General features: G+C 39.9%; 1 pseudogene across 1 annotated transcript in view; it reads right to left on the reverse strand.

Annotated features, from left to right (window-relative positions):
* Positions 1-25,963, reverse strand: part of LOC149258786 (subtilisin-like protease SBT6.1) — a 303,764-nt pseudogene that overhangs the window by 219,758 nt on the left and 58,043 nt on the right. Inside the window, exon 3 of the transcript XR_016256954.1 lies at positions 8,319-8,471. The product of XR_016256954.1 is annotated as a subtilisin-like protease SBT6.1 (transcript). The remainder of the gene's footprint in view (positions 1-8,318; positions 8,472-25,963) is intronic.

Below are 25,963 nucleotides of genomic sequence, written 5' to 3' on the forward strand. Positions count from 1 at the left end.
AGGCCTGCGTTTAACCTCCTTCCATGATTGTGTTAGGGACAGCAAAGTCCCTCTTCTTGCTGCGTATAGGACAGCGTATGGAGTCTACGTTATGCCTTGTGATTAGTTGTGTATAGAGGACTGTGGTAAGTGTCTCTTCTTGCTGCATAAAAATCCTCATTGACTGCGGCCTAGGGCACCCTTAAATGGTGTGGCTAGAGACCTCCTCTAGTTGCTCCTTAGATCTGCGTAGAGCCTTCTCTTTTGACTGCGTCTAGATGTTCCTCCTTGCGGCTACACTGCTGCTAGGGCATCCTCCTTACTGCGGCTAGGGCATCATAAGACTTAGGCCAGCGTATACTCTTAGTATCTCTCCTCCCACCAAAACCCAAAGACATGTGGAGAGGAAGTGTGTCTAAATGACTTGAAGAGCTCCTCCTTTTATAGCAAAACGTTGAGCACAAGTGGGGTATATTTGGTTGTTGGCCGACCTTGATGAATGTCCCATAACACAAATAAATTCATATCCCTATGAATACTTATCGGAATCGGATGATCTTTAGATCAATCCTACACCTCTCGATGAGAGGGATCCAAGAAAAATATCAACTTCCATTAATAAGATGACCCACACAGAGTTTGGCCCTAGTTGCAAATTTTAACATGAAGTGACAGTAGCAAGATGGTGGATGTCGGTAGAAGCGGATACGGATGGAGCAACAGAAAGTGCTTGAGTGCAGGGATCTATAGTAACGCATTGGGGGTTGCAATAGTGCGAGAGGCACAAAGGAGGTGGCAGCAGTGTAGGAAGTCACATAGGTGTTTGCAACGGTACGAGAGGCACAGAGTTGTTGCAGCAACGCAGAGGCAACAGAGGGAGCACAGGGTAGCAGCAGAGAAAGCTTCAGCATCATGAGGGTTTCTAGCCTGACAAGGATGTTAGTAATTGGGTAGATCAGTTACCATCGTCTCAGTAACTAGTTGCAGTGTAGCAGTAGCAGTGGTAGTGCAATGGGCAGCACAATGCAGCATGATGAGAGAGGGCTGCAGTGCAGATGCAGTGTTGGGAGAAAGGACCAGCAGCAGCACGGATGCAGAGGGAGTTGCAGTACAAATGTAGCAGTGGTAGTGGTAGAGCCATGGGCAACAGTACATGAGGCAGCAGTGCAGAGAATGTTGGGCAGCAAGGCCAAACATCAGCACAGGCACCGATGTCGGATGATCAGGGTGATGCTCAGTTATGGAGCATTACTAGAGCACATTCCTCGCTAAGAGGGAGTGTTGATTTGGGGAAGCATCGGATGTGCTCTAGCCATGAAAATTGGTGGAGGCTAAAGCACATGACGTATCCAAGACCCAAAAATGGTTTGAGGAAATTCCACCTAGTTAGAGAAATATTAAAATAATTAATATTAGCTAGCTGGACTGACGTTGCACTGACGCTGAGACTAGGGGAAGCGCTAGAGGATTTTATGGTATTACTGCCGGGTGGTTATCTCTGTTGGGTGAGCCATTGTCACACCCTAGTTGTACTCAAGAAACGCTGATTAATAAAATCCTCCTCTGTTGCATCGGTTTTCCCGCAATGGGTTTTTTGGGGGACAATTGTCTAAAAATAATTGTGTTGATGTGTTTGATTATTATGCATGTATTTGTTCTGTATAATAGTGTGATATCTATAGTAGAATTTATTTTAATATTTACTTAAGGGATTTCGGAAATAACTTATTGGAAAATAAGTAAGTAAAATAAATCAGTTGTTGCAGTAATAGAATATTCACACAGAAGACCGTGATCATGAAGCATAGCACGGGTGGCTTCTATGATATTACGATTCTTCCTTTCGACAACACCATTTTGTTCGGGAGTATATGCGGTAGTAGTCTCCCTCTTGATGCCAGCTTCTCTACAATAGTCTTTGAATTCATTTGACTCATATTCGGTACCATTATTGGTCCTCAATACTTTGATCTTCTTCCCTGTTAGATTCTCGACCAGGACTTTGAAGGAGCAGAACCATTTGGATACTTCATCCTTCTTCTTTGAGAAGTAAATCCATGTTTTGTGAGAGAAGACATCCACAAAAATAGCATAATACAAATACCCACCCAAAGATGTCATGGGCAACATCCTTGATAGATCAGAATGGATCATTTGAAGAATATCGGTGGTTTGAGTCTCACTTGAGGGGAATGGTGTATGTTTTCCAGCTTCACATCCCTGACAAACACCTTCATGATTTAAGTTGAATTTGGGCATCCCTGTGACCATCTTCCTTACATTGGGTAAGGCTTTGAAATGAAGGTGAGCAAATCTCCAGTGCCATAATTTAGATTGAAAAGAGGTGTCACAAGTCATTGCTCCCAATGGACTTCCTCCAACCTGATAGAGACCTTCAACCCTGAATCCAAGAGTGAATGCATCTCTTGGGTTCCTTTGCCAAACTCGAACCTTCCCATCAATGAATGTCACCTTGAAACCTTTGTCTTCAATCACAGAAATAGAGACCAAGTTTTTTTTCAAATCAAGTACAAATAGAACTTCTTGCAAATGAAGAGTTTGACCTTGATTTAAGTGAAGAGTAACAGTCCTAATTCCTTTCACGGGATAAGTGGCATTATCCCCAAGTATAATCTCCATATTTGTCTTCTTTTCAACCAAGTTTGAGAGAGCTTCTTTGTACCCATTGAAGTGCCTTGAGGCACCACTATCAATCAACCAATGGTCCAATGTATCCGGAGGAGAGGCGGTGGAGAGGGAAGAAATAAGATAAAATTATTTTTGCTTTACAACATTAACTTCTTCATACCTGGAGTTTCTTGACTTCTAGGAAGTACGACCATTTCCATTTCGAGCAGCGGGAGGATTCCTCTTTCCTTTGTTATTGAACCTATTGTTCCTTTGATTGCCATTGCCTTTGAAGTTGTTGTTCTTGTTGTCATCATCTCTTGGAGTATCTTTCTTGTGAGGACACTCTCTAGCTAAGTAAACAAACCTGTTACAAATGAAGCATCTTCCTTTTCTTCCTTCTTTGAATCGCAGCTTGAACCCTTGTCCTTGATTCCTTGGACCAGCATTGTTCCTTCTCTTAGAATGAGAGGTGAAGGCGGTAGGATTGTTTCCATTTGAGGACTTGTCTCTTTCCATCATCCTTATTTCTTTTTGAGTGCGTCTGGCCAATAGTTCATCAAATCCCGAAATCCTGTCATTGTTGAGGATGGTAGTGTTAAACACATCCCAATCTCTTGTAAGGCCTCCAAGTGCAATAAGAGAGAGCTCTCTGTCACCAATGACTTCACCAATAGATAGGAGATCATTCTTGATCTCGGTAATCCTCATGAAGTAGGATTGGATGGACTCTCCTCTATCCATCTTGATATCTTTCAGCTTATTCTTTAGAAAGAGAATTTGATTTGTATTGTTTACTTTGAACATCCCAACCAGCTTTTCATACATCTCCTTAGATGTTTCCAAATCATAAATATAGGCAACCAAAGGCTTATGAATAGAATCAACAATAATCTTCTTAGCTTTAACCTCACCTTTCTTATACTTGGTTTGTGCAGCAGCAGATGCATTTGAAGGAGGCTCTGTTATTCTTCCTTTGACATAGTCCATGGCATCATTTTCTTCTAATGTCAAATCCAAAGTCATCTTCCATGCATGATAGTCAGATTTGTCCTTAAGCTTGTCCTCAAATTTGAAGAAAGATGTAGTCGTCATTGGGACTAGTTCCAAGTCCTTGTCCAATAGCTTCCCTTAGTGATTGCTTTGCTTCACTCTTTCTTAGGCTTTGTCTTCACCTAAGCTCTAGTTCCATGTTAATTTTAAATGGTATGTTCTATGCTTTAGCACAAATTACTTCAATATTCCTTATCAGCCCAATGACAATTTCCAATTATCTTCAGTAGGAATCACATTAACTTATACACATTGGCAGTGAATGCAGATAGAACATAAAAACATATGTCGAAGACAAGCCAAAACAAAAGGACACAAGATGTGGCGAATCCCAGGGACAAACCCCAATGTGGGGAAACCCTTTGATCAAATCTTCTTATTATTCTTCAATAGTTCAGTGGAGAGAGAGGGAGAGTACAACTATCATAAATACAAGCCCAAAACAGTTTTGCCCAATCAGCAGCCAATGCAGCCCTAACCAGAAAGTCAGCAGTGGTCAAAGTTGCCCCAAAACATCCTCCAAGCAACTCAGTCAACAGCAAAAGAATGTGGCCTGCCAAAGGAGTCAAAGTCAACCCAAAACGAGCTCAGTCAACCCAGTCAATGTTTGTTCTAATTCTGCGATCAAACCAAAAATTCAACGCAACAGTCAACTTGGTCAAACAATCCCCAATCACCTCAAAATTTGTGCCAAAGAATGCGGCCTACAGAGATTGAAATTCTCCCCACAAAACAAAAGTCAACATTGGTCAAATACCCCAAGTCAACATTGGTGAACGCATGCCCTAATCCCTGAAATTTTCAGCCTCCAAAACCAATCCAAAAATCTGCCTTCCTCCACATGTGTGAAAGTAGAGAGCCCTGCCAAAGGAGTCAAAGTCAACCCAAAACGAGCTTAGTCAACCCAGTCAATGTTTGTTCTAATTCTGCGATCAAACCAAAAATTCAACGCAATAGTCAACTTGGTCAAACAATCCCCAATCACCTCAAAATTTTTGCCAAAGAATGCGGCCTACAGAGATTAAAATTATCCCCACAAAACAAAAGTCAACGTTCGTCAAATACCCCAAGTCAACATTGGCGAACGCATGCCCTAATCCCTGAAATTTTCGGCCTCCAAAACCAATCCAAAAATCTTCCTTCCTCCACATGTGCGAAAGTAAAGAGCCTCCAAGTTGTACGAACCAATCAAGAGAGGAGAGACAAGAAGATATGATGAGATGAGTGATGTCCAAATGAGAGAAGGGTCAGTTCCATTTATACGCTTCGTTGAAAGTGAGGAGACACATCCATTGGGCTTCTTGAGCCTACATTTGACTGAGGCTGACCTTGACAATTTGTCCATGAGAAAGAAAAAATACAAAATTCCATTTCTGCTTGTGAGAATGAGATCATCTTTATATCAAAATTGTACCTCTCAAAAAGAATAGTCCAATGCAATAATCATCTCCATCATATGAGTTGTCCTAAGGTGGAAGTTGGCCCTAGTTGCCAATTTTAACACAAGTACTACAGTGAAGAGTGGCTCCGTGATGGGACCTCGCACAGATACCCTCATCACATGCATGGAGAGATTTCACAGGGGAGGAAGGAAGCATTCAAAAGGATATTTTAGGATAGAGCATATTTTCTTGAGGCTGAAGAAGGCTTTGTAGAGTTCTCCACTGGCACTAGGAGATTTGGGGAGTATGATGTACTTGGAGATAGGGAGATCAAAGATGCTTATGCTTAGTGGGCAACTCATCAGGCAACATGCCCTATTCTACAACAGTTAGCCTTGAGGGACCTCTCTCAAGTTACTTCATCCTCTTGTTGTGAGAGGAATTGGAGCACATATGGAAATCTATATAGTTTTAAAATGAGCACACCAAGCTTCGTCTTATTTACAGGCAAAGGGAGGAGTGGTTGAAGGAAAAGACAAAGATGTGGGATGTGTTTCCAAAAGATTTGGGTTTGGACGACAATATAGAGTTGGCGTAGCCAACATGGATCTTAATGACCCAGTGCTAGAGCCAGTCACTTTTGATGATGAGTCTCTTGAGGGGTCATCCTCCACACCAACAAATGCAACAACAAATCTTGGACTAGGCATAGAGGGGGAGGATGGAGCAGAGTTAGATCGCAGTGGCATTGATGGCGATTATGACGTGGAGGAACTAGACTATTTATAGAGTCGTGACCAGTACCACTGACGATAGTGACGAGCTATGATATTGCTACTTGTTTTGTATTTAGTCTATTTTGTATCTTCCAGTGGCATTTCCTCGGTATCTACGTAATACATTTTGATTTTGAAGTACCACTGACAACAGTGACAAGCTATGATATTGCTACCTATTTTAATTTTTGCATCTACTCTATTTTGTATTTTCCAGTGGAATTCCCTTGGTATCTATGTAATACATTTAATTTTGATGACTTAATGGAAAATCTGCAATCTATAGTTTTAATATCTAGGTTCTACTTCCAAATTTCTAGTTTTATTTTATCAATCATGATAGTTCTAAATTTTTAGTTTCTTATGTGCTTGAACAATTGTTAATAACATGAACAATGAACATTGAACTATGAACATCATTGATGTAGTAAATTAATAAACTAACTAGTTCTAAAATTGTAAATACTAAATTTTTAAATAGATATCACCATGATTCATATCTGTAGATGTTCTTATTTCTAAAAAATATGGATTGGGCACTATATATATATATATATAATGTGTCCCCCATGTCCTGTTTCTGGGGTTGTTGTGTCTGATGTCAAATACTAGTATTTATGTGTCCTCTGTGTCCATGTCCTCATGTCATGTGACTTAGCTTATAAGTATGGTGATATTCATTGTGAATACTTGCTTGACTTCGGAAGTACAATATGGGGAGTATCGATAGGACAACTATTAACCAAGTAATCACAACATCCTAACAAGGAGTTCCTTGTGAACTCCTAATGAGCCCCCGTGACTTATCTCATGACCAACTCATAAAGGGAAAATGTACATCATATAATTAAAGCAATTCCATGAACCATAGATAAAAGTCACAAAAGAAAAATGAGATTAAAATAAGTGACAAAGTGGCCAGCTGCTATAAACATAAATATCTATAAAATAATACAAACAATAATTAATAAGTATAATTAGTAATAATGAAAGGACATGACTCTTAATGAAAGGACACTCTCACCTAGGTATATATGGGGCACTCATTTGTTTATCATATCATTTTTACTCATACATTCATATATTATTTATTTATCCAGAAAGGGGAGTGTCTCAGAACTCGCATGGCGTCCAGGAAGAGACTCAAGAGGAGTCTAAAGCCAACCACCAGTGAGATGGAGAGGAGAATCTAGCCCTGGCTAGTATAGCCAAGAAGGGCAGGTTTCAAGGGTAATAGTGAGGGGGAATCCTCTCAGCGAGGGAACGACTTGAGCAAGCTCAAATGCTTCATCTGCCACAAGAGTGGGCACTATGCATCACAATGTCCGGAGAAGGAGAAGGGGAAGGCGAAGAGGCATGAAACAGCAACACCAGTGGATGTTCAGCTTGTTGGGTTTTCAGCGAAGTTCGAGGACTTCTCATTTGTCTCTTGTCTATCTACCAGCACCATCACAAGGAGTGGTTGGTACTTGGACAGTGACCACTCTGACAAAAGAGTGACTCAGATTTATCTGTGGAGCTTGGTAATGATTCCACATATGCAGTAAAGGGGGTTGGAACTATTAAGTTCCAGCAGGAGGGACATCAGAAGCCAAGGACATGCTATTTGTACTAGGGCTGAAGAAGGACTTGCTCTCTGTCTCAGTGATTGAGGAAAGAGGATATGAGGCCATTTTCAAGAATGGGCAGGTGCTCATTCATCCAGAGGATTCTAGCCTAGACACAGCAGTGGTTATTGGGGTTAGAGAGAGCAACATATACTGGTTAACAGGCAAACCTGTCCAGGCATTGGTACATGAAAATGACAACCTGTGTGACCTATGGCACGGGAGGATGGGGACACTTGCACTACAGTGCATTGCCGATCCCAAGGGAGATTGTCACTGGTCTTCCAGAGTTCAGCATTGCACAGCAAGGCCTGTGCAAAGGGAGTTCGTGGAGGGACAGCCATCTGATTTTGTTCTGTCTTTTTTCTGACTGTCAGCTGGTGGATGTTTTGAACAGTTATAAATAATTTGTTGCTATACTTGAACATGTTTAGTCATTTGAAGAGATGGTTTTTTGTTAGTTGGTCAGAAGGTATGGTTTGGAGACAGTTTATAGTTGACTATGTTTCTGCTAAGATTTGTGGGTCACTTTTGGCCTTTTTAGGGATCTATATGAATCTGATTATGGTTTTGGTCAGACTGGTAATGATGATAAGGCAGTTTTTCTGTATTTTGTGATTTGGGTTTCCTTTTTTGGGAAACATGAAATGCTATAAGTATCTGCAAAATGTGATTTTTTTTATTAGATGAAATTAAGATCTTTTTCCAAGGAAAAGAGTAAATGAGCAGAAAAGTAGGTCAATGGGACTGAAAAGTACACCCATCAAAAGAAGTACAATGTGGGATACGTTCTAGGTATCAAAAAAGCATTTTAATTACTGTAAATATGCTGACTATATATTCGAAAGAACAGTCATGATCAGTCATATTGCTTCAGCTAAGTCATCAATTACCTGTGCATCAGTAAACACACGGAACGCATATATTTCAGAATCTGGAGAAAACCCAAGGCATTGCATATCTTGACTAGCAATCACTCCTGCAACAAAAGTACCATGTCCAAGATTATCATTTAGAGTGTCCTCATTCGTCCAGTTTGTTCGTTCCTGCAAGCAAAATTACACTTTAATGACTATGTATATATGGTTGTATGAGTATCCATTTGATCTACAAGATCCATGAGAACAAAACCAAAAGGCAACAAACCCACATCTTTCCTCATATATGGTTGTAAACTCTTAATAAACAAGTAACTGGATAAAATAATTCACTGCACAAATTTAAAGAGCTAGCATACTCAAATACCATAATCCTTGCCTCATCCTGGATATGCTGAGACCCTGAGGAAAAAAAATCAGAAACCATATGACACTAAAATCAACAAGAGAAGTGTTCTAAATTCAAATTGTTTTTCTAGACAGTACATGCTTCAGCTTCAGATGCCATATCTTGAGAACAAATCCTCACCCTAAAGAGCACACAGGCTAAACAGCATTACTAACCTCAGGATAACAATCAGGAAAGGATTAACACCATCCTAGTTGACAAGAAGAAAGCTCAGCTCAATAAGATTATAGAAATCATTGAAGATTTCATGGAGTATAGGCGATGGTTCCATTGCTATGGATTCAATGGAGACCCAAAACCCCTTCACTTTTGAAGATCAACTTCAACACCAGGGCCCTGTTTCGTGGCTGATTGATTATTTAAGACGAGAAAAAAGAAAATATACTTTCTTAAGGAAGCAGTCATGTGTAGGCATTTATGGGGTGGGATGTCTATTGTTCTGCAGTTTATCATAGATGTGGAATCCATTTGCAAAGTTGCAGGTGCGATAAGTGCAAAAAGAGTAAAGGCATAAATTAAGACTCATACTGCATTCAATAATGTTGCAAATTTGACTGGATTGCCAAGTTGGTTGAGGATTGATGAAAGGATTAGGTGTTTATATATAACAATTCATCGTCTAGAGCCATTTGCTGCAAGTTTACAAGCAAGTAAATGATAGAGCCAGCTGACATCAATTGGCCTCATACTTCATTCTTCTTCAGCAACTATGGCAGGTGAAGGGAGCTCTATGTACCACTATTGTCAGTGACGTGTGGGCATCATGGAGACAATTCCTATTAAACAATGTAATTGACACTTTTGAAGTTCATATTTAGAAAATTTTATATTTTATAGTTGATTACAATGAACCAATATTTAAATTGATTTCTCTTAATTGAAGTATTAAAGTCCCATGACAGCCACAGATAGCCAGTGTGACTATAACAAGGTCCCCAATAAATAAGCAATGGGACTGGCAAGGCATCTCGATCAGAGCTGAAAAGATATAGGAAAGTATAAAGCAAATGCTGAAATGGATAATATAAAATCATAAAAAACCCAAAAGAACAAAATGGGAGAAGGTCCAATGGGCACCAAGGAAGAAGCATAAACCAGCGACAAAGTTAACGTTCAGCTCTTCTAACACTAAGGCTGAGAAGAAGTGTAATGAAATTCTCGTTAATCATTGACTATGTGATCCAACACCTACATTACCTCACAAACCTAGTGTTGGAGCAGACATCAAGAGGCTAGAAATAAGGGGCAATGAACCTTGAATTCACAATGAAAAGGGATCTGTCTATCAAAGTCTTTTGGCAGCAAAGCATCTCATGAACGAGCAGGGAATGTTGATGTGAGTAGCATTGGAAGGTCTTCTACAATTGCTTGGTGTCTTAGCATGTAGAAGACTTGTTTGCCTCTTCTAGTGATTTATGTCCTCTTTCCAAAGTTTAACTTGGGAAATTACAATAATTAAAGTCAATTAATTATTGTGGACTATCGGGTTATTTTCTAAGGATAAATAATTTAATTATTTAAGTGACTTAGAGATATTCTCAACCGTTGATCTTCAAGATGTTTCTAGAAGGAAGGTTCAAGATGTTTCTAGAGAGGAGATTGGGGTTAGAGATTTGGACTCAATGAAAATTATAAATGGATGCTAGCACTAGAAATCAAGAAACAATGAAGAGCACAAGTGTGTGAGCAAGTCATCACGAGAGAGTGATTTTCTCTTGAACGCAAGTGGCTCAGTGGTTGAAGAAAGTGTAACTAGGTTCGGTCTTCATGACATTGTAATTATGATTTTTGTAAACAAGAAAATGAATTTGTTATTTTGCCTTGCTGCATGGGTTTCATGAGCAAGAGGTTTATTTTATAGATGGCTCCCATTGAGAGCCTTAAGATTTATATTTAAAGGTCAAAGAGTAAGTGTTAAAATTGGCAACTAGGGCCAAACTCCACATGGGTCATCTTATTTATGACAGCTGATATTTTTCTTGGATTCCTCTCTCCTAGAGGTGTAGGATTGATCTAAAAATCATCCGATTCCAACATGCAAAACTGAAGATATGAATTTATTTATATTATGGACAAATTGTCAAGGTCTGCCAACTCAAACCCCCAGCTCATCCTCAACGTTGCATATAAAAGGAGGAGACCTCAAGTCATTTCATCATCATCTCATCTTCTCACATCTCTCTCTTCTCATCTGATTGCATACGCAAATCTGGGCAGCTGTCTCTCACACGTGCAAAGGAAGGAGGATCTGTTTGACTGTGTTGACCAGCGTTGACCAAACTGCAGGACTGCTGTTTGACTGCATTGACCTCTAGTGTTGACCTGTTTTGACTGTGGATTGGGTGAGGTATCTTCTCCTTAGCAGGCCGCAGATCTGGGCACTGAAATCAAGGTGATATGACCTCTCATTTATCCAGCGTTGACTACCCTAGGTCTGGCCTCAGTTTGACTTTCCTTGACAAGTCTTTGACTGGACTTTTTCGAACTGTTTTGGGCTGATTAGGCTTGCTGTTGGAGGCCAAAGTTGATTGGGTTTGACCGAACTGTTTAGAGGAAGAATTCTGCTCTGTTTGACCAGCGTTGACTTTTCTAGTTAGGGCTTCTTGCTGCTGTCGTAAATTATCAGGTTTGTAATTTGTGTTATCTCTCTCTCTGCTGAACTATTGAAAAATATAAGAAGAATTGATCAAGGGTTCCCCACATTGGGGTTTGTCCCTGGTTGGTGCCACATCTTGTGTCCTCTTGTCTTGGCTTGTCTTCTATTGTTTATGTTTAGGTTCTATCTGCATTTTACTACCATGTTGATGTGATTGCTAAAGTGGATATTGATATTGGACTAATAAAGAAATTGAAGTAAATTGCTCTTAAGCATAGAACATACCATTGTTACCTAAAATTAACATGGTATCGGAGTTGAGGTGGAGACAAAACCCAAGCAAGAGTGAAAGAGCAATCACCAAAGACGGTTGGACAAGGACAAAAGGCTCAATGGGTTCCTCATCCCACTTCCCCGCTAAAGACAACCTCCATCAAAAGTCTGACTATCATGGATGGAAGATGTCTCTTGATTTGACCTTGGAAGAACAAAAAGTGTTGGATTATGTGAAGGGTAAAATCCCTGAGCCTCCTTCAAATGCACCGGCTGCTGCGAAGACCAAATACAATAAGGCTAAAGTCAAAGCGAAGAAGATTATCAGAGATTCCATTAACAAGCATCTAGTGGCCTACATCTCCGATTTGAACACCTCCAAGGAGATCTACGACAGGTTGGTCAGCATGTTCAAGGTTAGTGATGCTAATCAAATTCTATTTTTCAAAAATAAGTTGAAGGATATTAAGAAGGGCAAGGACGAGGATATTCAATCCTACTTCTTAAGGATCACTGAGATCAAGAATGATCTACTTTCAATTGGAGAGGTCATTCCTGACAGGGAACTTACTATCACTACCCTTGGAGGACTCCCACCCGAGTGTTATATATTTAGAACCACTATTCTCAATAATGATCGAATTCTAGGATTTGAAGAATTGATGTTGAGATGCATTCAAGAAGAAACAAGAATGGTGGAGCAAGAAATGCCTTCTAATAGAAGCAACCCACTGCTTTCTCTGGTAATGCCGAAAGGACAAATAATTCAAGGTCTAAAGGTCATTTCAATGGAAAGCCTTGACCTAAGGGTGGAAGGAAGGGTAGGTGTCTTGTTTGCAACAAGTTTGGCCACTATGCAAGGGAGTGTCCAAATAGAAGGGACACATCACATGATGATGATCACAATCATTCTAGGGGTAACTTCAACCACAACAATTAAAGGAATGGCAGGTTCAATGGCAAAGGAAAAAGGAATGCAGGACATCAAGAAAATGGTCAACCCTCCAAGAAAGCAAGGAACTCTAGGTATGAAGAATCAAATGTTGTTAACAATAAGCAAAAGGAATATTATCTTATATCGGCCCTCTCCACTGGACACTTTGGGGAATTGGCTAATTGATAGTGGTGCCTCAAGGCACTTCACCGGATACAAGGAAGCTCTCTCTAATCGGATAGAGAAGGAGACAAACTTGGAGATTATCCTTGGAGACAATGCCACCTATCATGTTCCCGTAAAGGGAGTAGGGAATGTTACCCTTCAATTGAATCAAGGTAACACTATTCATTTACAAGAAGTTCTATATGTACCTGATCTCAAGAAGAACCTGATGTCCATTTCAGCAATGGAAGACAAAGGATACAAGGTGGCATTCATCGATGGAAAGGTACATGTTTGGAAAGGAATTGTAAAGATGCTTCTACTCTTGGGTTTAGGGTTGACACATTGTATCAAGTTGGAGGAAGTCCATTGGGCGCTATGTCTTGCGACACATCTCTACAATCTGAACTATGGCACCGAAGGTTTGCCCATCTTCATTATAAGGCTCTTCCCGATGTGAGACAGATGGTAATAGGAATGCCCAAGTTCAAAGTAGAGCATGAAGGTGTATGTCAGGGATGTGCCGAAGGAAAACTTACAAGGGGACCATTCCCCACTAGTAATAGCAAGGCCATAGATATATTGCAATTGATCCACTCCGACATATCTGGTATGATGCCCGTAAACTCTTTAGGAGGATACTTATATTATCTCACCTTTGCGGATGACTATTCTCGCAAGACCTAGATCTACTTCTTGAAAAAGAAGGATGAAGTGTTCACCTGGTTCACTTGGTTCTGTCACTTCAAAGCCATGATCGAAAACCAATCCGAGAAGAAAATCAAGATATTGAGGACTAATAATGGGACTAAGTACGAATCAAATGAATTCCATGATTATTGAGAGAAGCCGGCATTCAGAGGGAGACCACAACACCATACACTCCCGAGCAGAATGGTGTGGCTGAAAGGAAGAATCGTACTATGATAGAAGTTGTTTGTGCCATGCTTCATGATCAAGGGCTTCCAAAGTTTCTATGGGCTGAAGTTGCAAATATCGTCGTGTATGTTCAAAACCGATGCCCTCCTCAAGCATTAGACTCCAAGACTCCCGAAGAAATGTTCACTGGTAAGAAACCCAATGTCTCTCATTTCAGAATTTTTAGAAGTCCTGTATATTTTCATGTGCTGAAAGAGAAAAGAAGCAAATTGGGTGCATCTGGGAAGAAAGGAATCTTTGTGGGCTATAGTGAAAATTCTAAAGGTTATAGAATTTATGTGTCTGGTCAAAGGGAAGTTGAGATAAGTCATGATGTCACCTTTGACGAAGATATGGCCCTCAGCAAGATCAACAACCTTCTTATCCCAAGGAAGGACAAAAAAGCTAACGCCGGAAAACAAGGTGAAAAAGAGGACAAAATGATGCTTGATGTTGATGAACCCATGGATTCTATTGATCCTCCTCCCCAAGAACCCTTCTCCTCCAAGAGGAGACCCTCATGGCTTAGGGAGACTCTCAAAGATGTCGAGAGACATATTGCACCAAAGGGGACTTTCCATGAGAGCAAGAAGCAGAACAGGTATCAAGGATACTTGACCGTCATGAACACTATCATTCAAAATGAGCCTTCATCATTTGAAGAAGTCATGAAGCAACAAGTATGGAAGGATGTTATGAATGAAGAATACAAATCTATTATGAAGAATGATGTTTGGGATGTGATCCATAGACCCTAGGACAAATCGGTTGTCACCTCTAAGTGGCTCTACAAAATCAAGCATGGAGCTGATCGAAGTGCAGAAAAGTTCAAGTCTCGCTTTGTTCCTTGAGGCTTCTCTCAAAAGGAAGGTGTAGATTACCATGAGATATTTGCACTTATTGCCCAATACAACACCATCTACTCAATCATAGCCCTTGCTGCCTTGCAAGGATGGAAATTACATCAGATCGATGTCAAGACTGCCTTCTTGCATGGTACGATCAAAGAGGAAGTCTACGTGGAACAACCCGAGGGTTTTGAGGTTCATGACTAGGAATCTCATGTATGCAGGTTGAAAAAAGCTCTCTATCGCTTGAAGCAAGCACCCTCGGCTTGGTATGAGAGGATTGATAGCTATCTGATGAAGCTGAGATTCACTAGAAGTGAAGTCGATCTGAACCTTTACTTTAAGGTTGAAAATGATAAACCTCTCATACTGGTACTTTATGTGGACGACCTCTTTCTGACAGGTGTAGACCCTCTCATTCACAAATGTAAGAGGGAGTTGGCTTCTGAATTTGAGATGAAGGACCTAAGACTGATGCACTACTTCCTAGGGTTGGAGGTCTGGCAAAAGCCAAGAGAAATTTTCCTATCTCAAGGAAAATATGTTGTGAAGATATTGGAAAGATTTGGGATGGTGGACTGCAAGCCTGTGACTACCCCGATGGAACTTAACTTCAAGAAGTTATGTGGTAGTGTTGTCGGACTTGAATTGGGAAATGCCTCTAAGTATCGTCAACTCATAGGAGCACTGATGTTCTTGGTGAACTCTCGTCCGGACATATGTTTTGCAGTTAATACGCTGAGCCAATATATGGTTAAGCCTCATCATATACATTCGATTGGTGCCAAGAATCTTCTGAGATATCTTTCGGGCACAATCACTCATGGACTGAGATACACTGCTAGAGATGTGAGGCTACATGGTTATTCTGATGTTGATTGGGCTAGCAGTGTGGTGAATCGCAAGAGCACTTCTGGGTGTTGTTTTTCTTTGGGTTTTGCTTCGATATCCTGGATGAGCAAGAAGCAGAAATCGGTTGCCTTGAGCACCGCTGAGGCTGAGTACATAGCTGCTAGTATGGCCCCCTGTGAAGCTCTCTGGTTGAGGAAACTCTTCAGTGAGTTGTTTGGACATGTGTTGGATACCACCGCAATCCTCTGCGACAACCAAAGTGGGATCCGATTATCAGAGAATCTCGTGTTTCATGATCGCTCCAAGCACATAGATATCAGGTACCACTGTCCGAGATATGGTACAACTTGAAGCAATAAGGCTCCATCACATCGGGACTGATTAGCAAGTCACCGATATTCTGACAAAGTCCCTGGGAAGGTCAAGTTCTTAGCCTTCCGAGAACGACTTAGAGTCGTGGAGAGACTCTCTTCTAAGGGTCATGTATGATATGGACATTGAGCTCTGGGAGCTCCGGGGGGCTTAGGGTATTTCTTGGAGCGATGAGCAACCATAGGGTGAGTGGTTCAGTGTTCCCCTAGTGGTTTGCTGTGTACAAGGTGAGTGGTTCAGCCTTCCCTTGTGATACCCCGTGGCGACATGTAGGCAAGATGAGTGGTTCATCCTTCTCCTACTAAGACATCCTACCCATGCAGTCTGGGACTCATGGGAAGTACCTCTCATCTGGCCAATGAGTAGGGAAATGAGGATAGGGACTATAGTACTACTAATGGACGCATCGTATACTACTGTACTCCCTATGCTAGGATGACCGATATTGATCTGGGATCAATTGGAACTGACTTCGGGTCAGTAAGAGTGGTATGAGACACTCTCTTTTGATTGGAACTGACTTCGGGTCAATAAGAGTGGTATGAGACACTCTCTTTTATCTGGGACTGACTTTGGGTCAGTAGAGAATGGTATGATACATTCTCAATCACTTCTTCTTCTTCATAGTTCAACAGAGCAGAACAAAGCAAAGCAGTGCATTGATGGCAGAGATAGTACGAACTGGCAGATGGAGTTCTCCCAAGTTGAGAGGGAGTGTTAAAATTGGCAACTAGGGCGAAACTCCACATGGGTCATCTTATTTATGACCACTGATATTTTTCTTGGATTCCTCTCTTCGAGAGGTGTAGGATTGATCTAAAAATCATCTGATTCCGACATGTAAAAATGAAGTTATAAATTTATTTATATTATGGACAAATTGTTAAGGTCGACCAGCAAGCAAAACAAGTATTCAAACCCCCAGCTCATCCTCAATGTTGCATATAAAAGGAGGAGACCTCAAGTCATTTCATCATCATCTCATCTTCTCACATCTATCTCCCCTCATCTGATTGGGTACGCAAATCTGGGCAGTTGTCTCTCACACGTGCAAAGGAAGGAGATTTGTTTGACTGCGTTGACTAGCGTTGACTGAATTGTAGAACTGTTGTTTGACTGTGTTGACCGAATTGCAGGACTGTTGTTTTGACAGCAGATTGGGTGAGGTATCTTCTCCTTAGCAGGTCGCAAATCTGGGCACTGAAATAGAGGTGATTTGACCTCTCATTTGACCAACGTTGATTGCCCTAGGTTTAATCGCAGTTTGACTTTGGTTGACCAATCTTTGACTAGACTTTTTCGAATTGTTTTGGGCTGATTAGGCTTGCTATTGCAGGGTGAAGTTGACTGGCTTTGACTGAGCTATTTAGAGGAAGAATTCTACCCTGTTTTCCCAACGTTGACTTTTTTGGTTAGGGCTTCTTACTACTGTCATAAATTATCATATTTGTAATTTGTACTATCTCTCTCTCTGCTGAACTATTGAAGAATATAAGAAGAATTGATCAAGGGTTCCCCACATTGGGGTTTGTCCCCGGTGCCACATCTTGTGTCCTCTTGTCTTGGCTTGTCTTCTACTGTTTATGTTTATGTTCTATCTGCATTTTACTATCATGTTGATGTGATTGCTAAACTGGATATTCATTGGGCTAATAAAGAAATTGAAGTAAATTGCTCTTAAGCATAGAACATACCATTGTTACCTAAAATTAACACAAAGTCATGAATAAAGAGCTCTTCTTGAGCACGTGTATTGTATTCAAGTCTATAGAAAAGTCTAAATGCCCTCCAAAGACAAGCATCATCACACTTGATGAAGTCGGCCTCCAAACAAGATAAATCACAGTCATGTCGGCTCAAAAGGAAGTCACATTGATTCCCTCACTTATGTCGGCTTATATACAAGACTAACTATTATATATAGGTGTGGAGAGTATCCGCATTACAGGCAAACAGAATCTCAGTTGTATCGAAAGTTTCGGTGGTGATTACAGTGAGTAATCACAGTCTCAAGATCTCGAAAATCTCTGAAATCTTTGTTCTTCGGATGGGTACTATCAAGATGAATGTTGTCGGTCTCCTCATTGCCTTAAGGAATATAATCTCGGCCTCCTCCCTGTCTCAGTGATCACAAAAGCAGGACTACTGTATTGACATATTTGAAAAGAGGAGGATAATGAAGTGACACTCTCTCAGCCTACTCTCTAGATACAGTTACAGTCTCGGCATATTTGAAAAGAGGAGAATAATGAAGTGACACTCTCTCAGCTTACTCTCTAGATGAAGTTAGAGTCTCGACAAAATTATGATGAGAAGGTTTCATAGTAACACACTCTGTCTCGAAGGTGCAGTCATGATCTTAGCATAGATATGGTCTCAATCTTAATGGAGACACGGTCACATGGTTATGATCTCAGTGAAGGTGCAGTAATAGTGTTGCAGTAGTAATGAAGATCTCGATGGTGCAGTAATGGCCTCAGTGTTATCTCAGCAGTAAGAAGAGGATTGATGTCTTGGTCTTGGAGTGGCATAATAGGTCAAGGGTCATGGTCTTGGTATTCGTCAATTGGAATCTCTATAAGAAGAATTTTGTGCAGGTTTTCCTCTCCAAGAGGGAGAGGTTTTGGCCCTAGCAGAAAGCCAACATTGTGTGTTCTTGTCTCTTTGTTTTTGGTAGCTATTTGATGAACTAAGAAGACACTCTATAATAATAATAAGCAACGAAGATTGTGCTAAGAAGTAAAGTTAAATAACTCACAAATAGTTATCATGCAAGAAGAATCCCATTAACTACATTTGCCCTAGATTCTTCAATGTGGTATCAGAGTTAAGGTGTTGAAGTCAAAGGAAGGGCTGCAAAAAAAGACATACAAGGATCAATTTTCAAGAAGGGCATCAAAGCAAGTTGAAGGGCTTTGTCAAGATTGAAGAATTAGTCTACAACACACAGTCTACAACAACAAGGGTTTTTGTCTACATAATCAAGGAGACAGTCTACAATAGCAAGAACTTTTGACTCCACAGTCATCATCAAAAGGCCACCAAGGCTCTCATCAAGATGTCTACAAAGCAATGAAGCTCAAAGGACCTCAAAATAAAAGATCAGATCATCTTGAAAAAGGTTGAAACCCTATAAGCAGTCCTAATCTACACTACAAAAGAAGGCAAAGCATATTGAAGGCAATAAGGCATGGACATCTTCAAAACATCATCTCCTTGCCCTAGAAGACGATCATCTGAGGAAGCACCAAATCATCCTCATCAAAAGGGGCACGCTTTTCTATTGAGAAGCTCTCTCATTTTAAAGAAGATCATCCAAGAAGAAGCTCTAATATATCTTCTTCAACCATCATCAAAGCAATTAAGGTGAAGATTTCATCTTCACATGTCAAGTAAGTATCTATTCATATCAAGGTTGGTTAAATGACTTCGTGTTTGCAAGGAGATCTATAAATCGGTTGGGTCATCAAGATTCCTTGCATAAGAAAGGAGGATAGATATAGTCCCCGGAAGAGAAGTCATATGAAATCAGTCCTAGGTCCTCTCATCCCTATGTAGCAAGAGAGGTGACATAAAAGAGAGATATGAAATGCTAGAAGATATACTCTTTGAAATACAGTGAAGAAGGTCATATCACTTAGACTTGATTGAAGGTATCAAAGAATGAAGGAATATCTTCATAAGATCTCAATTGGGAGATGAAGATAATCATCATTGTTCTAACTGATAGGCAAGGTAACAAATGTCCATGAACAAGAAGGTTACCTCATTCAACAATTTGTGGTCTCTATGCTAGATAGAGAAAAGTTGATGGCAAAAGTATTGAAGGTTAAAGGACTCAAACACATGCAGAAAGGAAAGGGAAGTTTGATCCTCAAATAGTTAGCTAAGATTCAATGCTATGGAAAGAAAGCTCATATCGTCAAAAGGATGGAGGAAGCTAAATTAAAGGACAAAGGAAAGAGCGAGTAACAAATCTATACTATGATTGAGATGATATCCCTCACAAAAGGATCCTATCATAAGCTCCTAAATCTTTTATTACAGATATGACCATGATAATAAGATGTATCGTGGCATCATGGAAGCATAAGAAATAAAAGCTCGGGACATCACCATGGGAATCATAAAGGACAAAATCCATGACAATCAAACATGAAGGATATAGCTCTTGGTAACCTCATTGGACATTAAAGGAAGGAAGAAGTCATCCAGGACAAAGCTCATCATACATCAAGTCACAAAGGAAACATCTGCCAGATGGGGATATGCAAGATCCTCAAGATTCTTTGATGGAATCCTCAACGGAGGGTTCAATAATCTAGAAAGGAAGCAAGTATTTCATCAGGAAATCCAACTTACGGAATTCATGAGATGATGATATGATGACATGAGAAATGGCACAGATCAAGGGATTGAAGACCTTTTCAATCAAGGAAGTTGTTGGAAGAAGCCTAAATGACCTAAAGGTAAAATGAGGTATGTATGTTTGTATTTAATATTATAAAGTCATGTCGTATGGTTGCAGGTAACATGGATCACTACTTCTATCTTGAAAAGCATGATCAAGAGAAAAAGGATCTCCTCCTCTGAAAAAATGCAGGAAGGTAAAAATCACACTAGATGAAATCAACATAATATGTGTAGAACCCATTGTAGATCAACAGATTATGCAATATACTAAAGCAAAATACAAGATCTACTTCTACAACAAACTTTGCGGAAGCTTAATCAAATTGAGCAAGATCAAATAGAACACATATAACAGATGAAGAGAAATCAATCACACATGAAGAAGAATAACCCGGGGAAAGCCTCAGCCTAAAACCCCAATCTCTGTATTATCATACAAGTGGAAATATGTTCAGATTACAAAAGAATCAGCGCTCAAGCTATCCTGCTTTCTCTGCAGTCAAACAACACAGCTCACAGACTGAATAGACAAGAGATGTGTCTTTCCTCAGCCCTCCAAACCTCCTATTTCCTTGCGCAATTTTTTTTGGGGTCCATTGATGCCACCTGTGTAACTGGCCTCATCACACACTCACTAAACTGAAGAAGTAATTGCACAATCCTCAAGGAATGAATTCCTTCTGCATGCAAGAGATATTCACAATGGAATATTCCTGCAACTGATAGTACATTGTCCCTCCATCTGATCTCAACTGGGTCTCTGATTGAACTGACATGCATGAGTTATTTATGAGAGAATATTCAGTTATCTGAAGTGCAGCAGTTACATGCATGCATGCATTAACTAACTGAACTCACAATTAGTTCAACAAACTATTTGAACTAATCTAACTGGACTTAACTCAGTTAACTGAGCTAACTAGTTACAACTCATCCTTCTCTTTAACTGATGGATAAATTCCTCAATCAATAGAGAAATTATTACATGTCTTCATCTCTTTAACTGATGGATAAATTCCTCAATCAATGGAGAAACTGTTGCATGTCTTCACATAGACTTCATGTTTGATTTTCTACAACTAATTAACTCAAGATGAATTAATTAATTATTTTACAAACAGCTGCTAAGATCAAATTCGAATTTTACTTCTCTATTTTAGTTCAGGGACTAACTAAAATAGGAAGGTATCCCGAAATATTATTTATAGCAGTGCTAAATTTAGCACTTCCATTTTTAGCATTTCTTGTTGCTATTTTCAACAATATGTGAAGTATAAGGTGGTTAACTACAATCAAGAAACTCTGATTGAAAGCTCCTAGAAATGGAATGTGTGAGGAAGGAAGAGATCGTGAGATACGCAACCACGATGAAGGGAATCAACATCCAAAAGACCAAGAAGATTTGACTAGGAAATCTCCCAAAAAGATATGAAGACTCTGACGGAAGTCTCAATAAGATGAAGACACTTAATAATGGATATTTTTGGGAGATGTGTCAACATGTATGCAGGATGTTGATACCTATAGAAAGATGTCATGATGAAGAGCCATCTTAAGTATTATTTGATTTAATATTATGTTTTGATTTCTTGAATAATATCTGGATGAGTTCATTCAAGGCTACTGGAACAAGAGTTGTAAGTACAAGTACAACTAGCATTCATGTGGTGGATGGAAATCCAATGTTCCACCAAGACTCCGGTGCGGGGAGACGCGGGTGCGGGGAGACGCATAGGGGGGACGTGTGGGAGTACCCTCAAATTTTAGCGAAATTTCAGGGGTGCGGGGAGTCGTCGAGGTGTATATATATATATATATATATAATTCAAGTTCATATTCATTGTTCACTGTTCAATAATGAAAGCATAAAAATATTAAATAGACAATTGAAATTTGAATCATTGATCCATACTCATCATTCATTTTGATACATACATCATTCATATGACATACTCAAGTGACAAGTCTCATTATTGAATTAATTATTATTCATACATACCATGAGATTCGAAAAACAAAAATAAAAATCAATAATAAAATATTCAAATACATTGATCGATATCATTCATCATTCAATGGTTCATCATTCTACAATCTACATTGATTTAAAAACTAAATTCATCATCCATCATTCTAGAATCTAAATTGAAAGCAAAACATACTAGTATATTTTCAAAGTTTGAACACTAAATCTATATAACTCAAAGTTTCAAAGTTCAAACTCAAAAATAGTTAAGAGTGAAATGGAAATGACTTTGGGTTGAAATGAAATGAGCTTTTAACTTTAAGGTTTAGGCTTTTAAGTTTTAGTTATTTAGTTTTAATTTTAATTTTTTTTTAGACTTTTAAGTTTTAGTTATTTAGTTTAAAAAAAATAAAATTTAATGGTTTTGAGTTTTGAATTTTTGATTTTGAATTTTGAATTTTTAAGTCTTATTAGACAAATTTAAAGGGGGACGCCCAGGCGCACCCTTTTTGGGGAGTCTAGACTCCCATACTGAAGGGGGACGCCCAGAAGCACCCTTTTTGGGGAGTCTTGGGGAGTCTAGACTCCCACACTGGGGAAACGCACCCCCTTGCGTCTCCCCAAGACTCCCCAAAAAGGGTGCGTGGGGAAACGCACCCCCAAGAGACTCCCCGTCTCGGGTGCGTGGGGTGCGAGGGGTGCGCGCACCCGACCCTGGGGGACGCGTCCCCGTGGAACACTGTGGAAATCCTTGAAAGAAACATGATGAGGAAGAAGTAGCCATATGACGAAGGTTCCAAATATGTATCAAGAAGGCCACTCTCCATGAAAAAAGGAATGACATGATGAACTAAGAAGGAAAGTGATGGATAGCTAATGCCCTACAAGGAGGAAGCTCGACTGAATTTCATGTCATCAAGGAAAGAAATTGATCAAGCAGTTGAAGGACCCACGAAGAAGAAGTTGTTGATGAAAAGGAGGGTCCCTAGTTAAGAGGGAGCTCTAACAAGTCCCTAATTAAGAGGGAACTTGGACAAGTTCCTAGTCAGAGGGAACTTGGGTACATTCCTTTACAGGAATGGGCATATCCTCCCTAATTGAGAGGGAGAGATAGACACAACATTCTTGTCTTCATCTAGGAAGAAAGAATGGAGGATTTGGTAATCATCTGGCATCCGATGCTCTTTGAGGATGTGTAGGGCATCCAAGATAAGAGTAGGCAATATGACTGATATTCTTTGAGGGCTGGGAACACAAGATAAGAATAGTCCTAGAAGGTCATACTCAGTGAACACTCGGGTGGGTATGTACCTTGAGAGACAATGATGAAGGTGTCTATAATCATTGGTCTCGCCAACATTGTGCTCTGATCTAATGAGAGATAGAGTTGTTAGTCAAGGCCTTACTGTGGAAACAATGTTGGTTACTATGATGCTATACAGATGGTTTACCAATCTGATTCTTCTTATGAGAAATTCTTCAGATTGAGAATGACCAAGTACCATCATGAATACTTCCTTAGTTAAGAGGGAGCGTTGAAGAAAGTGTAACTAGGTTCGGTCTTCATGACATTGTAATTATGATTTTTGTAAACAAGAAAATGAATTTGTTATTATGCCTTGCTGCATGGGTTTCATGAGAAAGAGGTTTATTTTATAGATGGCTCCCATTGAGAGCCTTAGGATTTATATTTAAAGGTCAAAGAGTCAAAGTCATGAATAAAGAGCTCTTCTTGAGCACATGTGTATTGTATTCAAGTCTATAGAAAAGTCTAAATGCCCTCCAAAGACAAGCATCATCACTCTTGATGAAGTCGGCCTCCAAACAAGATAAATCACAGTCATGTCAGCTCAAAAGGAAGTCACATCGATTCCCTCACTTATGTCGGCTTATATACAAGACTAACTACTATATATAGGTGTGGAAAGTATCCGCATTACAGGCAAACAAAATCTCAGATGTCTCTGAAGTTTCGGTGGTGATTACAGTGAGTAATCACAGTCTCAAGATCTCGCAAATCTCTGAAATCTTTGTTCTTCGGATGGGTACTATCAAGATGAATGTTCTCGGTCTCCTCACTGTCTTAAGGAATATAATCTCAGCCTCCTCCCTGTCTCAGTGATCACAGAAGCAACACTACAATCTCAGCATATTTGAAAAGAGGAGGATCATGAAGTGACACTCTCTCGGCCTACTCTCTAGATACAGTTACAGTCTCGGCATATTTGAAAAGAGGAGAATCATGAAGTGACACTCTCTCGGCTTACTCTCTAGATGAAGTTGCAGTCTCGGCAGAATTATGATACACACTCTGTCTCAAAGGTGCAGTCATGATCTTAGCATAGATATGGTCTCAATCTTAATGGAGACACAGTCACACGGTTATGATCTCAGTGAAGGTGCAGCAATAGTGTTGCAGCAGTAATGAAGATCTCGGTGGTGCAGTAATGGCCTCAGTGTTATCTTAGCAGTAAGAAGAGGATTGATGTCTTGGTCTTGGAGTGGTATAATAGGTCGAGAGTCATGGTCTTGGTATTCGTCAATTGGAATCTCTATAAGAAGAATTTTGTGTGGGTTTTCCTCTCCAAGAGGGAGAGGTTTTGGCCCTGGATTCTGGAAGAAATCCAACATTGTGTTCTTGTCTCTTTGTTTTTGGTAGCTATTTGATGAACTAAGAAGACACTCTCTAATAATAATAAGAAGTGAAGATTGTGCTAAGAAGTAAAGTTAAATAGCTCACAAATAGTTATCATGCAAGAAGAATCTCATTAACTACGTTTGCCCTAGATTCTTCAACATCAAAAGAGGTGAAGTGCGAGCGGGTTTGAGCAAATCCAGGAAGGCCAACGTGGAGGAGATTGTAGGGCCGAGTTGCCAGAAGGAGATCAAGTTTGTCTGGAGGAGGCCGAGTTGCTGGAGTGCTGGGGTTTTTCCAGTGCGCATTAGTGGCAGGGCGCAGATCGAGTTGCTAGAGGGTGCAGATCTGATTGCTGGAGGTTGATTTCTTCAAAGCAATTTCATCTGGAGGCAGATTTCCTTGAGGCCGATTTACCTGGGCCGAATTCATTCTAAGGGAGCCAAGTTGCAGGTTCCAAATTGTATTTCTCCTTGTATCTTTGTGGGTCGAAAAACCCAGATTTTCCAGATAATGAAATGACAGAGAATTGTTTGTGGGTTAATTAATTTTTGCAATGTGGGATAGATCTCTCTGGTCCGCTGCATATTTTTAATTCTAGAAGTTAAATATAGCAGTGATTTTATTTTTTGGTGATTCAGTTATTATTTGGGTAAATAAATAATAAACTGCTGATAACTGGCCCCATATTGTATGGTCTATCTCAGTGATAGCATTCTTGGTTGTTATATTTCAGCAACATGCTGGACTTTAGTATGTGTCAGCAGATATATTATATGTCAGAATACCTGCAGGCATAAGTTATATTTTTTTTATCATGGCCAGCTTTTGCTGTGTTTGTTCTGGCCCCTATCTTTTGGACAGCCTACAGGAATGCATCTACAACATGTAACTTTTTCATTTTAATGAAAGTTATGATTTTTCCTAGGAAAAAGAAAATATAAAATCCTCAATGAACCCTCAGAGTTTTCAAAAAAGCAAGAACACAACCAAGGATCTCATATCCGGTCATGCATCTATAGATGAAATGGTTTTCTTATGTAGCTTCCCACATACACAGTTGCAACTGTGATGCTCCCTTTGGAGGAGATGATCGGTCTCTATGCATAGCTGATCAGGAAAAATTTCAAAGCGAAAGTTGACTTACAGGAACTCTCAACCCATGTTTGGAGAGAGATCTAAAAAAACAATGACTCCATGTAAAGAACTGAATCTATGTTATCAGATCACACATCTAGTATGGATTTTTATGTAGTCCTATCTAGTATGGATATAGTTC

Source organism: Pinus tabuliformis, chromosome 6 (genome assembly GCF_031772625.1).
Source record: "Pinus tabuliformis cultivar Carrire ecotype Pingquan chromosome 6, CPIR1, whole genome shotgun sequence".
Lineage (NCBI taxonomy): Eukaryota > Viridiplantae > Streptophyta > Pinopsida > Pinales > Pinaceae > Pinus > Pinus tabuliformis.